Below are 12,946 nucleotides of genomic sequence, written 5' to 3' on the forward strand. Positions count from 1 at the left end.
ATCCTTAAGATGTACTTCCACCACACCACAGTGTCTACGTGATTCCACCACCCTTCAGAAATGCGCACTCACCGCAATAAATGGCCTAGCAGTGTTTAGGCAACAAGGCTTAAACTGGAACACTCAGCTCAATTGATGGAAAATCCGTATTTAGTGAAAACTCCAAAGTAGTAGCCACATAAATAATGAAGAGAAAGCGCACAATAGTGTAATATTGCCAAGCAACTTTTAATAAAACACTAAAAAATCTTCCAAAAGATGCACTCACAAAACACTCTCTTGTATCAAGCAGTGAATAAATCCAAAGAATCACAGTGTTGCACAAAAACAAAACAAACTTCTCCAGGTGAACTAGTGTCACTAGGTCACTTCCGCAATCTAACCTGAACTAGCTGGATGTGGGACGGTTCGATCTGATACCAGCATCCATCTTAGCAGTTGCTCCAGTGCACCATCAAAGGGCTGTGATTACACTTGGGCTGTTCGTTGGTCTGCCGTGACCACTAGTTCACCTGGAGAAGGGGGGAAAAGGAGCGGACCCCTGGCCAGGCGCGTCGCTGGAACGCTGGAGCAGGTAAGTGTCAGTTTATTAAAAGCCAGCAGCTACACTTTTTGTAGCTGCTGACTTTTAATAAACTTAAAAAATGGGTGGAAAACCCCTTTAACTATATGTTGATTCATTTTCTCTATGTGAGCGCTGCTTTATATCATAAATGACACAGGATTCACATTAGGTGGCATTTTATATTTATTAACCACTTAAGGACCGCCTCATGTACATATACGTCAGCAGAATGGCACAGGCAGGCACATCAACGTATATATACGTGCCCTGCTTGACGTGGGTCGGGGGTCCGATCGGGACCCCCCCCCGGTACATGCGGCGGTCCCCGCGGCTTCAGGAGCGATCCGGGACGACGGCGCGGCTATTCGTTTATAGCCGCTCCGTCGCGATCGCTCCCCGGAGCTGAAGAACGGGGAGAGCCGTGTGTAAACACGGCTTCCCCGTGCTTCACTGTGTCGGCGCATCGATCGCGTCATCCCATTTATAGGGCAGACACTAGTAAACACATACACAGTGATCCCTAAATGTTACAGCGCCCCCTGTGTTTAACTCCCAAACTGCAACTGTCATTTTCACAATAAACAATGCAATTTAAATGCATTTTTTGCTGTGAAAATGACAATTGTCCCAAAAATGTGTCAAAATTGTCCGAAGTGTCCGCCGTAATGTCGCAGTCACGAAAAAAATCGCTGATCGCCGCCATTAGTAGTAAAAAAAAATAAAAAAATAAAAATGCAAAAAAACTATCCCCTATTTTGTAAACACTATAAATGTTGCGCAAACCAACCGATAAACGATTATTGCGATTTTTTTTACCAAAAATAGGTATAAGAATACGTATCGGCCTAAACTGAGGAAAAAAATGTTATATATGTTTTTGGAGGAAATTTATTACAGCAAAAAGTAAAAAATATTGAATTTTTTTCAAAATTGTCGCTCTATTTTTGTTTATAGCGCAAAAAATAAAAACCGCAGAGGTGAACAAATACCACCAAAAGAAAGCTCTATTTGTGGGGAAAAAAGGACGCCAATTTTGTTTGGGAGCCACGTCGCACGACCGCGCAATTGTCTGTTAAAGCGACGCAGTGCCGAACTGTAAAAACCCCTTGGGTCTTTAGGCAGCATTTTGGTCCGGGGCTTAAGTGGTTAAAGTAGCAAATATTATAAGAATAAAGAAGTAGGTGTAAAGTGGAAGCAGTGGATCTGCAGGGAACATCATCCTGAGTACAAAGCTCTTTATGTTGTATATGAATTTGCACATGGATCAGATTACTTCATTTATTGATAAACACCATAAGATGAATGAAGTAGGTGTAAAGTGGAAGCAGTAGATCTGCAGAGAATATTATTGGGGCCCCTAGCACTTTATATATGAATGTCTCCACATATTTTAGTGTATGTGTGATAATTGATGGGCGGCACACACAATAGGACAGCGCTGTGACACATAATGCTCTTCTAGGTGATAAAGGGAAGACTTACCTTTGTTACAGCAGCAGTCCGGTAGAAGTTATTTCTGGAGGTATTTGAGTTGTTACACATAGCGCAGGTTTTTTTCTATTTATATTGGGGACATAATTGCCCAAATCTGGGGATCAGGAGCCATTTCCACCCTTTACTCTCGGCTGGGGTTCTTTGTATCCATATAACAGATGTTCTACATGACTAAATCTCACATCAATTTTACTGCAAAATCAAAGGGGCCAAAATGTCTCCCCCTCCCCCGAGCAGTAATATATTTCTATCCCCCTTGGTGGGAGTGAAGATGACCCATCTATAAGGATATACAGTACATACACACACAGCACAAGGCCGTGTTCACACTACGAGATGTTTCTCTGGGCTGCAGTTCCACTGAGTTCCACAAGGTGGCAGACAGGAAGTCTCTATGGAAGACAGGAAGTGATGTCAGATACAGACAGGAAGTTCCGGGTGAGAGGTGAGTTGGGATGAAATAGAGAGGAGACGTCGCTGGAAGAAGCAGTAGAGGAGGTAATAAGATCTTATTTTCTATTTACACCCAGTAACCCCGTCATGTCCGTCCTCTTCCTCCATAGTCACTGTGACGTCTTTTATCTCCAGCAGATGATGATACACACATATATAGTGTGGAAACCTAGATTAACCCCTTCAGGATCGGAACATTCCCCCACTTGTGGGGCCGGAACATTCTCTTCATTTTGGAGACGTGTCACCTTTCCCACCAATCACCTTCTCACCTCCTCAGTCTATACTAACAGTTATATGACGTTTATTAGAGATGGGGGTGGGGGGTATGTAGGGGGGATTGGAATGTGTATGTCTTTATTTTATAAGATTCAAATAGGAAGAAAGAGGGAAAAATATAATTTGTAGTGAATGTCCTGAAAATGAATATCTCCATAATGATCCCAGTCTCAGATCTCCATCCTAAAATGTGATCAGTAAAGTCTCCGGAGTAGACGGAGATCACAGGAATATGATGTGTCCTGGCAAAGCCTAAAGACAACGTTCATCTATTATTTAGGAGATGTGGGACGCACCCGGGAGAAATGACTCTGTGTACAGATACCTCACAGAGCGCCCCTCACAGCTCCTTCTACCTATATCCCTCCAATCAGAGAATCCTATGACATCACACTGACCTCACAGCTCCTCCTCCCAATGTACCTCCATCCAGAGTCAGAGAATCCAATGACATCACACTGGCCTCACAGCTCCTCCTCCCAATGTCCCTCCATCCAGAGTCAGAGAATCCAATGACATCACACTGGCCTCACAGCTCCTCCTCAAAATGTCCCTCCATCCAGAGTCAGAGAATCCAATGACATCACACTGACCTCACAGCTCCTCCTCTCAATGTCCCTCCATCAAGAAGCAGAGAATCCTATGACATCACACTGGCATCATAGCTCCTACTTTCAATGTCCCTCCAACCAGAGTCAGAGAATCGTATGACATCACACTGATTTCACAGCTCCTCCTCCCAATGTCCCTCCAACCAGAGTCAGAGAATCCTATGACATCACACTGACCTCACAGCTCCTCTTCCCAATGTCCCTCCATCCAGAGTCAGAGAATCCAATGACATCACACTGGCCTCACAGTCCCTCCTCCCAATGTCCCTCCATCCAGAATCAGAGAATCCTATGACATCACACTGACCTCACAGCTCCTCCTCCCAATGTCCCTCTCACAAGCAAAAGCAAGATTGTTGGTCCCAGAATTCCTTGCAATACATTTTTTTAACCTACAGAGTGGGGGGCCCTGTCTGGTTAAATTATATCCCAAGTGGAGTTTTGATAAAAAAGGAGACCTGATTGGTGAGGTGAGGAGGATTCTGGGAATGTCATTTGATTTTACTATATGTGTTCAGATCTAGAGTTTTCCTCCTGTGAAGTCTGGAGATCCTATGATAATCACATTGCCTCCACCTCCCTCCCTGATAGAATAGAGAAATACAAAGAAGATTCTAGAAGTCACCAGAGAGATCATCAAACTGCTGACAGGAGACATGAGCGGTGCCGGGAAGGACGTCATGATGGAGAATCAGCCGCCCCTCACATCACCGGGTAAGAGGAGACTTTATTGTAATGGAGAGAGCAGTACGGAGGCTCCACCTAGATCCCCCATCATCTGATAAACACATAGAAACAATGTATTCAGTCAGTGTGTGTGTGTTTCCTACAGATGGATCCAGTAATGGGAACCCACCAGAGAGATGTCCCCGTCCTCAGGATTCCACAATGGTCAATATTAAAGAAGAGATAAAAGAGGAGGATGATGAGGATGGGGGGATGGAGGAGTCAGAGTTTCCAAAAGGACACAAAGATCTGTACCAGGACACCATGGTGGAGTCATCCAGCTACAGAGACCCCCCAGAGAGATGTCCCCGTCCTCTGTATTCCCGGGATTCCACACAGGAAGGTCACACCATCCCTCCTTATTTAAAGGTTGGTGGGACGGAACATCTAGACATGGACTTGTGGGGGGATGTGTGGATTTTCTAGATGTGATGTCACAATAATAAAGCTTATATCTTACAGATGATATTCTCTCTCATTCTCTTGGTTTAGAGTGGAGATCCAATCGATATAGAATTTGAGGTGAAATCAGAAGAAGAAGAGACGTATGTGAGGGATGATCAGCAGTCTATGGAGGAGGATGGAATAACGGGGACATTTATAGAGGAGGACACTCCTACAGCGATCAGCACAGGTGGGTCATTAACCACTTCCAGACCTGCGCACAACAATGTACGTCCTCTTTTTAAAGATGGATATCTCGGTAACGGCAGCAGCTGCTGCCACAACCGAGGTATCGATCTTTAGTGTGCGCGGTCCTGTACACGATAACGGCGGTCTCCGCGGCGGATTCGCCGCGAGATCGCCGTTATCGGTGGCGGGAGAGGGCCCCCCCCCCTCCCGCCGCTCTCCCGAGCCCTCCGCCGCTTACCGGAGCTGTCGGTAGCGGCGGAGGAGATCGGGTGCGTTTGGCAAGTGACTGGGGACGGGACTGAAGGAAAAATCTCCTTCGCCCGTCCCCATAGCTCTGCTGGGCGGAAGTGACGTCAAAACGTCAGTCCCGCCCAGCCTCTTAAAGAAACATTTTTTTTTTGTCATTTGAAAAAATGACAATTTCAATTTTTTTTTTTCCTTGCATTTTAGTCTAATTATGAGATCTGAGGTCTTTTTGACCCCAGATCTCATATTTAAGAGGTCCTGTCATGCTTTTTTCTATTACAAGGGATGTTTACATTCCTTATAATAGGAATAAAAGTGATCAAATTTTTTTTTATTTTTTTTCAGTGTAAAAAGTAATAAAATAAATAAAAATAAATAAGAAAACAAAACAAATTTTTTTTTTAAAGCGCCCCGTCCCGACGAGCTCACGCGCAGAAGCGAACGCATATGCGAGTAGCGCCCGCATATGAAAACGGTGTTCAAATCACACAAGTGAGGTATCGCCGCGATCGTTAGAGCGAGAGCAATAATTCTAGCCCTAGAGCTACTCTGTAGCTCAAAAAATGCAACCTATAGAATTTTTTAAACGTCGCCTATCAAGATTTTTAAGGGTAAAAGTTTGACGCCATGCCATGAGCGGGCGCAATTTTCAAGCGTGACATGTTGGGTATCATTTTACTCGGCGTAACATTATCTTTCACAATTTATAAAAAAATTGGGCCAAATTTATTGTTGTCTTATGTTTTAATTCAAAAAAGTGAATTTTTTCCAAAAAAAGTGCGCTTGTAAGACCGCTGCGCAAATACGGTGTGACAAAAAGTATTGCAATGACCACTATTTTATTCTCTAGGGTGTTAGAAAAAATATATATATAATGTTTGGGGGTTTTAAGTAATTTTCTAGCAGAAAAACTGTTTTAGTCTCGTAAACACCAAATCTGAAAAACACCTAAGGTCTGGAAGTGGTTAACACTAAATCCATTCCTCCACCCATACTGCTCACTGATTGGTCCAGAGTAGGGCGGGGACTGGGTGATATCAGCCTGTAATCCCCTGGTCACTTTCCTGAGCCGTGTTCCCCGTATTCCTGTATTTCTCTGGGATAATCTTCCTTCTCTGTGCTGCAGACACAGTTCATGTATCTAGGATGGATTTATGGACATTCTGGGGTTCAGCTGCTAGTAAAATGTTCATTTTTTCCCCCCATAGGTGTTGCTTGTCTTAGTCATCTGGGGTATGTGTCTTAGGTCTTCTGCCCCATACCCGGATCTAGCGAGATCTCTGACAGAGGAATTCTCCCGGGGTTACTAGTTGTGATGTTTGCTGGCAGTGCCGGGTGGAGGGATAGGTCTGTATAGTCTCAGAGCCAAGACAAGAAGAACTCTCCACATAGTATAGATCTATAAGATCTCTGACTTTATTCCATAGAAATATCTGTCACACACATCGGTAGACATGCACAGTGTCCTGTCTCCTCGCCGCTCCCTCGCTCCGTTCACAATCATTATTTCTTTATCGTACAAAACGGGACACTACTAGTCATTACATATGGGTTATATGGAGTACCTTCAAGTGATGGACACTGGCAATCTCAAACTGGAAGTCCCCTCCCTATATAACCCCCTCCCATAGAGGAAGTACCTCAGTTTTTTCGCCAGTGTCTTAGGTGTTGGTCACGAATTAGCTTTGCTCCACGTCCTTGGGACCAAGGCAGACTAAAAGGATCTGTCCAAAGTGCCTCAGAGCTAAAGTGGACAGTACCCGGGCCCCAAGTCGTGGGGTGTTGCCTATAATGCTTCTCCTTGGAGGGCTGGGCCCTGGGCTTTGGTTTTGTTAAAAATCAAAAGTTTCCTGTTGCCAGGGTGCTGTATAGGTCCAGGGCAGTTGGTGTTCCTTCCTGGACCCCAGTACCTGAAGGTCTAGTACGCTACCCACGGAGAAGGGGGAAGATTGGACCATTTGCTATGCAATTGTCCTGCAGCTTGGAGCAGGTAAGGGGGGGTTTGCGGGACTTGGTCCGTCGGCAGGCCCCCCGGGGGAGATTCTGGGGGTTCAGCCTGGGTATGCTCTGCATTGGCAAATTAGCTCCACTATGTCTGTTTAAGACAGGATGGTCTTAGTTACCCCAGTACCCGGCCCCCCTTATTGTGTGCTTTTTACTGCTGCAACCCTACATCTACCCATGACAATAGGTCTATTGGCCTGAGTTGTCTTACCTGTCCAGGGTTTTTTCCACCGCAAATTGTGCTGTTCACTTTTCAGTGGAGCCTCCAGCGTTTGACATGCTTCCTTCCATGTTGCGGCTCGGGTGCGAATGCGCTCGTAATTATGCGCACCATGGCACACACCGTTGTGCGCATGCGCGGTGGGGAGGAGGCGTCAACCACGTCAGGAGGAAGGGGGCGTCCCCTCCTCACTGTTATCTTCGGCTCAGTTTTAAGCTGAAGGGCTGAAGGAAGGACACAGAGTGGTGGTGCTACAAGGGTGCATGCTGACACCCGGTGGTGTAAGAGAGTACTTCGGGTCCGGAGCTTGCTCCCCAAGGACCGTTTTTTTCCCATAAAGCCTAAACTCTTGCAGCAGCTGGCAAGCAGCACAATATTGGGAACAGTTTTAAAAAAAAAAGATAGACTGTTTTTTCCCAGCAGCTTAGGGACATTAGGAAAAACCTATTTACCCTAGCAATATTTTTGTTTTTACTCCTTGCTACAACAGTTGGTTGTTGTTTTGCGGAGTGCCTCGGTATTGTATCATGGCTCCCAAGGGCTCAGGAACTAGGGGTGCAAAAAGTGCTAAAAAGCCAAAGGGTTCCCCCTCTGATTCTGAGGATCTCAGTCAGGCTATGCCAGATCTATCCTTGTCTAATAATCCAGAGGAGGTTGCCTCGGATGAGCCATCAGGTGCATCTGGTGCTTCGGCTGGCCCTAACCTACCCAACCCTGTGTTCGTCACAGAGGATATGCTAGCTACCTCTCTGGGGGGGCTAGAACAAAGATTGACAGCTATGTTTGCAAATTATTTTCCAGGCAAAAAACGGGCTAGATCCCCATCGCCTAAACTCGTATCCTCGGATGTTGAGGTTCTTTCTCCTGAGGAATATGAATCTCAGGAGGATCAGGTGGAGCAGAACCTGGAGGGTTCAGATATTGAGGAGTCCACCATAGAGGAACCATTTTCAGCCTCCCAAGCGGGAGAGTCTGTGGATCCAGTCTTTAACAGACATGGTCCGTTCGGCATTTAAATTGCCTCTGCTAGGGCCTCAAGTCCCTACGGTATCTTCTTTGGGCTCCTTAAAAACGCCACTGAGTAATGCTGTGTTTCCAGTCCATCCTCTCTTGGAGGATCTGATATTTAAGGATTGGGTACGGCCGGACAGAATATTCATACCTCCTAAGAGGTTTTCTGTCCTCTACCCTATGGAAGAAAAATTTTCCAAGAGATGGGCGCTCCCATCTGTGGACGCAGCCATCTCCTGCGTAAATAAATCCTTGACTTGTCCAGTAGAGAACATACAAATGTTCAAAGACCCGGTCGATAAACGACTAGAAACTCTCTTGAAAGCTTCCTTTACTTTGGCAGGAGCAGTGGTGCAGCCTGCAGTAGCTGCTATTGGCATTTGTCAAGCGTTAAAAGATCAGTCAAAACAAATGTTAAGGGACATTCCGGCCGAGCAGGCACGAGAATTAACCAACCTCCCCAGAGCCCTGTGTTTTGCGGTGGATGCTATAAAAGATTCCATCCAGCAGGCTTCCCGTTTGTCACTATTCTTGGTACACATGCGAAGGCTCTTGTGGCTGAAGAATTGGTCTGCCGAGACTCCATGTAAAAAACTCTTAGCGGGCTTCCCCTTTCACGGAGGAAGACTTTTTGGAGAAGATCTGGATAAATACATTCAGACGATATCTAGTGGAAAGAGTACTCTTTTGCCGGTCAAAAAGAGATCTCGAGGCCCCACGTTTAAGTGGCAGTTGTCGCCAACTCCGGGGCCTTCGACCTCCAGGCAGTATCGACGGCCTCCTGCACGATCAAACTTTGGTAATAAGTCGCAAGGACAGACCTCAGGTGGCAAGAGACCATGGTCTCGTAAGCCAGCAAAGTCAGCCCCCAAATCAGCTTTATGAAGGGGCGCCCCCACTCAATCGGGTGGGGGGAAGGCTTTGGTTCTTTGCAGAAGTTTGGGAAGCCAATATCCCCGACAAGTGGGTTCTTTCCTTGGTAGCCACAGGCTACAAGATAGAATTTCTGGAGTTTCCTCCTCTTCATTTTCAGGAATCAAGAGTTCCAAAAGATCCGGTAAAGAAAGCATGTCTGCTGGCAGCTTTGGATCGGTTACTATTCCAGGGGGTAATCATAGAGGTGCCAGCCCAGGAGTATGGGCTAGGCTTTTACTCCAACCTGTTTATCATACCAAAGCCCAACGGCGACATCAGGCCAATCCTGGATCTAAAGGGTCTAAACACCTACCTAAGGGTTCGCTCCTTCCGGATGGAATCCGTACAGTCGGCAGCAGCTGCCTTGCAGCAGGACGATTATCTAGCCTCAATAGACATAAAGGATGCATACCTACATGTACCAATCTTTCAGGGGCATCAAAAGTTCCTACGCTTTACAGTCGCAGGACGCCACTACCAATTTGTGGCTCTCCCCTTCAGGCTAGCAACAGCCCCCCGGGTGTTCACGAAGGTCCTGGCTCCCATCTTAGCCACTCTAAGGACCCAAGGTATTTCTATCCTAGCTTACCTGGACGACCTCCTTATCATAGACCACTCTGCTTCCAGCCTAAATCGAGCAGTAGCCCTTACGGTTCAGTTCATTGAGGTATTCGGCTGGGTTCTAAACCAAGAGAAATCGGCCTTGCAACCCACAAGACGGTTGGAATACCTCGGCATGCTGCTAGACACAGAAGAGCAGAGGGTGTTCCTACCTTTAGCAAAGGCCAAAGGTATCAGAGAGTTAATCCGTTTGGTTCGGAGCAAAAGAGAACCAACCATTCGCTTATGTATGCGATTGCTGGGCAAGCTAGTGGCCACCTTCGAGGCGGTACCTTATGCTCAGGTTCACACTCGAGTCCTACAGGCAGCCATTCTGTCAGCTTGGAACAAAGATCCAACAGCCCTGGATCTTCCCTTGACGCTCTCGTCAAAGGTCTGTCAAAGTCTCTGCTGGTGGCTAAACCCTCAGAATCTAATGAAGGGAAAATCTTTCAGTCCCATCATCTGGAAGATAGTGACCACAGATGCCAGCCTAAAGGGCTGGGGAGCAGTCTTGGATGGGCACACTCAGCAGGGGACGTGGGCAGGGTCGGAGAGACTTCTGTCCATCAACGTTTTGGAGATCAGAGCTGCACGGTTAGCCTTAAAGGCATGGACACCCAAGCTAAAAGGGTCTCCAGTGAGAGTGCAGTCCGACAATGCCACGGCTGTGGCATATATAATCCACCAGGGGGGCACGAGGAGTCAAGCCGCCCAAAGGGAGGTGAATTTAGTTTTCCTGTATGCAGAGGCACATGTGCCATGCATCTCTGCATTTTTTATTCCCGGAGTGGACAACTTACAGGCGGACTTCTTAAGTCGCCAGCAGCTGGTTCCAGGGGAATGGTCGCTCCATCCCCAGGTCTTTCAAGAGATCTGCCAGAAATGGGGATTTCCGGACGTAGACATCATGGCATCGAGGTTCAACAAAAAACTGAATAGGTTCATGTCCAGGACAAGGGATCCTCTGGCCTGTGGAACCGATGCGTTGGTTTACCCTTGGCATCAGTTCAATCTACTGTATGCCTTCCCCCCCGTTGCAGATTCTGCCCCGCCTGCTGTGCAGGATCAGGGTAGAGAACAAGCCAGTTATTCTGATAGCCCCAGCATGGCCCCGGAGGTCATGGTTCTCACTAATCATGAGAATGTCAGTAGGGGAGCCCTGGACCCTTCCACTTCGGCCAGACCTACTCTCGCAAGGCCCGATCCTCCACCCTGCCTTACGGCATCTAAATTTGACGGCTTGGCGGCTGAATCCCTGATCCTCAGGGGTAGGGGCCTGTCCAGCCAGGTGATTTCTACTCTGATTATGGCTAGAAAGCCAGTCTCCAGAGTAATTTATTACAGGATTTGGAGGGCCTACGTGGGCTGGTGCGAGTCCCAAAAATGGCACCCCCGCAAGTTCACCATTGACAGAGGGTTACGTTTTCTCCAGCTAGGAGTGGACAAGAACTTGGCCTTAAGCACTATCAAGGGACACATTTCGGCCTTGTCAGTGTGGTTTCAGAGGCCTTTGGACACTCACTCTCTAGTTAAAACTTTCTTGCAGGGGGTCTTACGCATTAACCCCTCCTATCAAATCTCCGCTTTGTCCGTGGGATTTGAATCTTGTTTTGTCGGCTCTACAAAAGCAGCCCTTTGAACCTCTGGCAGAGGTTCCGTTGGTGTTACTGACTAGGAAGTTAGTATTTTTGGTTGCTATGGCCTCTGCTAGAAGAGTATCAGAGCTGGCAGCCTTGTCTTGTAGAGAACCATATCTCATTCTGCATAAAGACAGGGTGGTTCTCCGTCCGCATCCGTCTTTTCTGCCTAAGGTTGTGTCCAGTTTTCACTTAAACCAGGATTTGATCCTACCATCCTTTTTTCCAAAGCCCACTTCGAGAAAGGAAGGCTTGCTGCACACCTTGGATATTGTCAGGGCCATGAAGGCCTACCTTAAGGCTACAGAAAGGATTTGAAAGACGGATATATTGTTCATCCTGCTGGAAGGACCCAAGATGGGTCAGGCGGCAGCTAAAGCTACCATCGCTAGATAGATTAAGCAGTTAATCAGTCAGGCCTATGGCTTGAAGGGGTTGCCCCCTCTTTTGTCTATTAAGGCCCATTCTACAAGGGCCATGAGCGCCTCCTGGGCAGCACACCACCAGATCTCTATGGCTCAGGTTTGCAAGGCGGCAACCTGGTCATCGGTCCACACGTTCACAAAATTTTACCAATTAGACGTTAGAAGGAGGACCGATGCAGCCTTTGGGCAGGCAGTGCTGCAGGCTGCGATTTGAGATCATCGGGATCTGGGGCACCCTTGGTTAATTAATGAATTAAATTAATTACTTTTTGTTTGGATTTATTATGATTTAAAATGGTTACTTTCTTGGTTGAGATGTCTCCCTCCCCTCATTAAAGCATTGCTTTCGGACATCCCGTATAGTAATGACTATGCCGCTCTGTGTCCCGTGATGTACGATAAAGAAAAAGGGATTTTTATATACAGCTTACCTGTAAAATCCTTTTCTTGAAGTACATCACGGGACACAGAGCTCCCACCCCTCTTATGGGGAAGATTTTGGGATGCATACTGCTTGCTACAAAACTGAGGTACTCCCTCTATGGGAGGGGGTTATATAGGGAGGGGACTTCCTGTTTGAGATTGCCAGTGTCCATCACCTGAAGGTACTCCATATAACCCACATAGTAATGAATATGCCGCTCTGTGTCCCGTGATGTACTCCAAGAAAAGGATTTTACAGGTAAGCTGTATTAAAAATCCCTTTTTACACCTTTCTCTAGAATTGCCAAACCCATGATATACTCCTGGAGTAAAAATCCAATCAGATCTTCTTATTTCTGGTATGAAGGATTGAACACGCACTACAGACACACATTTAGCCCTTGTGATATGGAACGTCTTTAGAAATAAAACAAAAATATTGCTTTTTGACAAACGGAAGTGCAAATGTAAAATCTAATAAAAAGAAATAAACTGTAAAGTCTATCGGCTGTAATGCCATTGCACATATGACCCGAATATATTACCAACATGGAGGATTAAGAAGAAAAAGAAATGTTTGAACTTTAACCCCTTCAGTCCCTGATTGCCAGGAACAGCAGATCTGTCTCTCCTCTCCTGTCAGAACGGGGATCTGTTTACACACACAGATCCTGTTCTTGCTCTTGTGCCCGCGATCGCGG

The 12,946-nt window shown here is 46.5% G+C and overlaps 1 long non-coding RNA gene across 1 annotated transcript; it reads right to left on the minus strand.

Annotated features, from left to right (window-relative positions):
* Positions 1–6,407: 6,407 nt before the first annotated feature.
* On the minus strand, positions 6,408–12,694 carry LOC120921740. Its single transcript, XR_005744941.1, has 3 exons — positions 12,533–12,694; positions 12,247–12,248; positions 6,408–6,516 (listed from the first exon to the last, which is right to left on the minus strand). It is a non-coding gene; the product is annotated as an uncharacterized LOC120921740 (long non-coding RNA).
* Positions 12,695–12,946: the final 252 nt, after the last annotated feature.

The sequence above is a fragment of the Rana temporaria genome (assembly GCF_905171775.1).
Source record: "Rana temporaria chromosome 4 unlocalized genomic scaffold, aRanTem1.1 chr4a, whole genome shotgun sequence".
Lineage (NCBI taxonomy): Eukaryota > Metazoa > Chordata > Amphibia > Anura > Ranidae > Rana > Rana temporaria.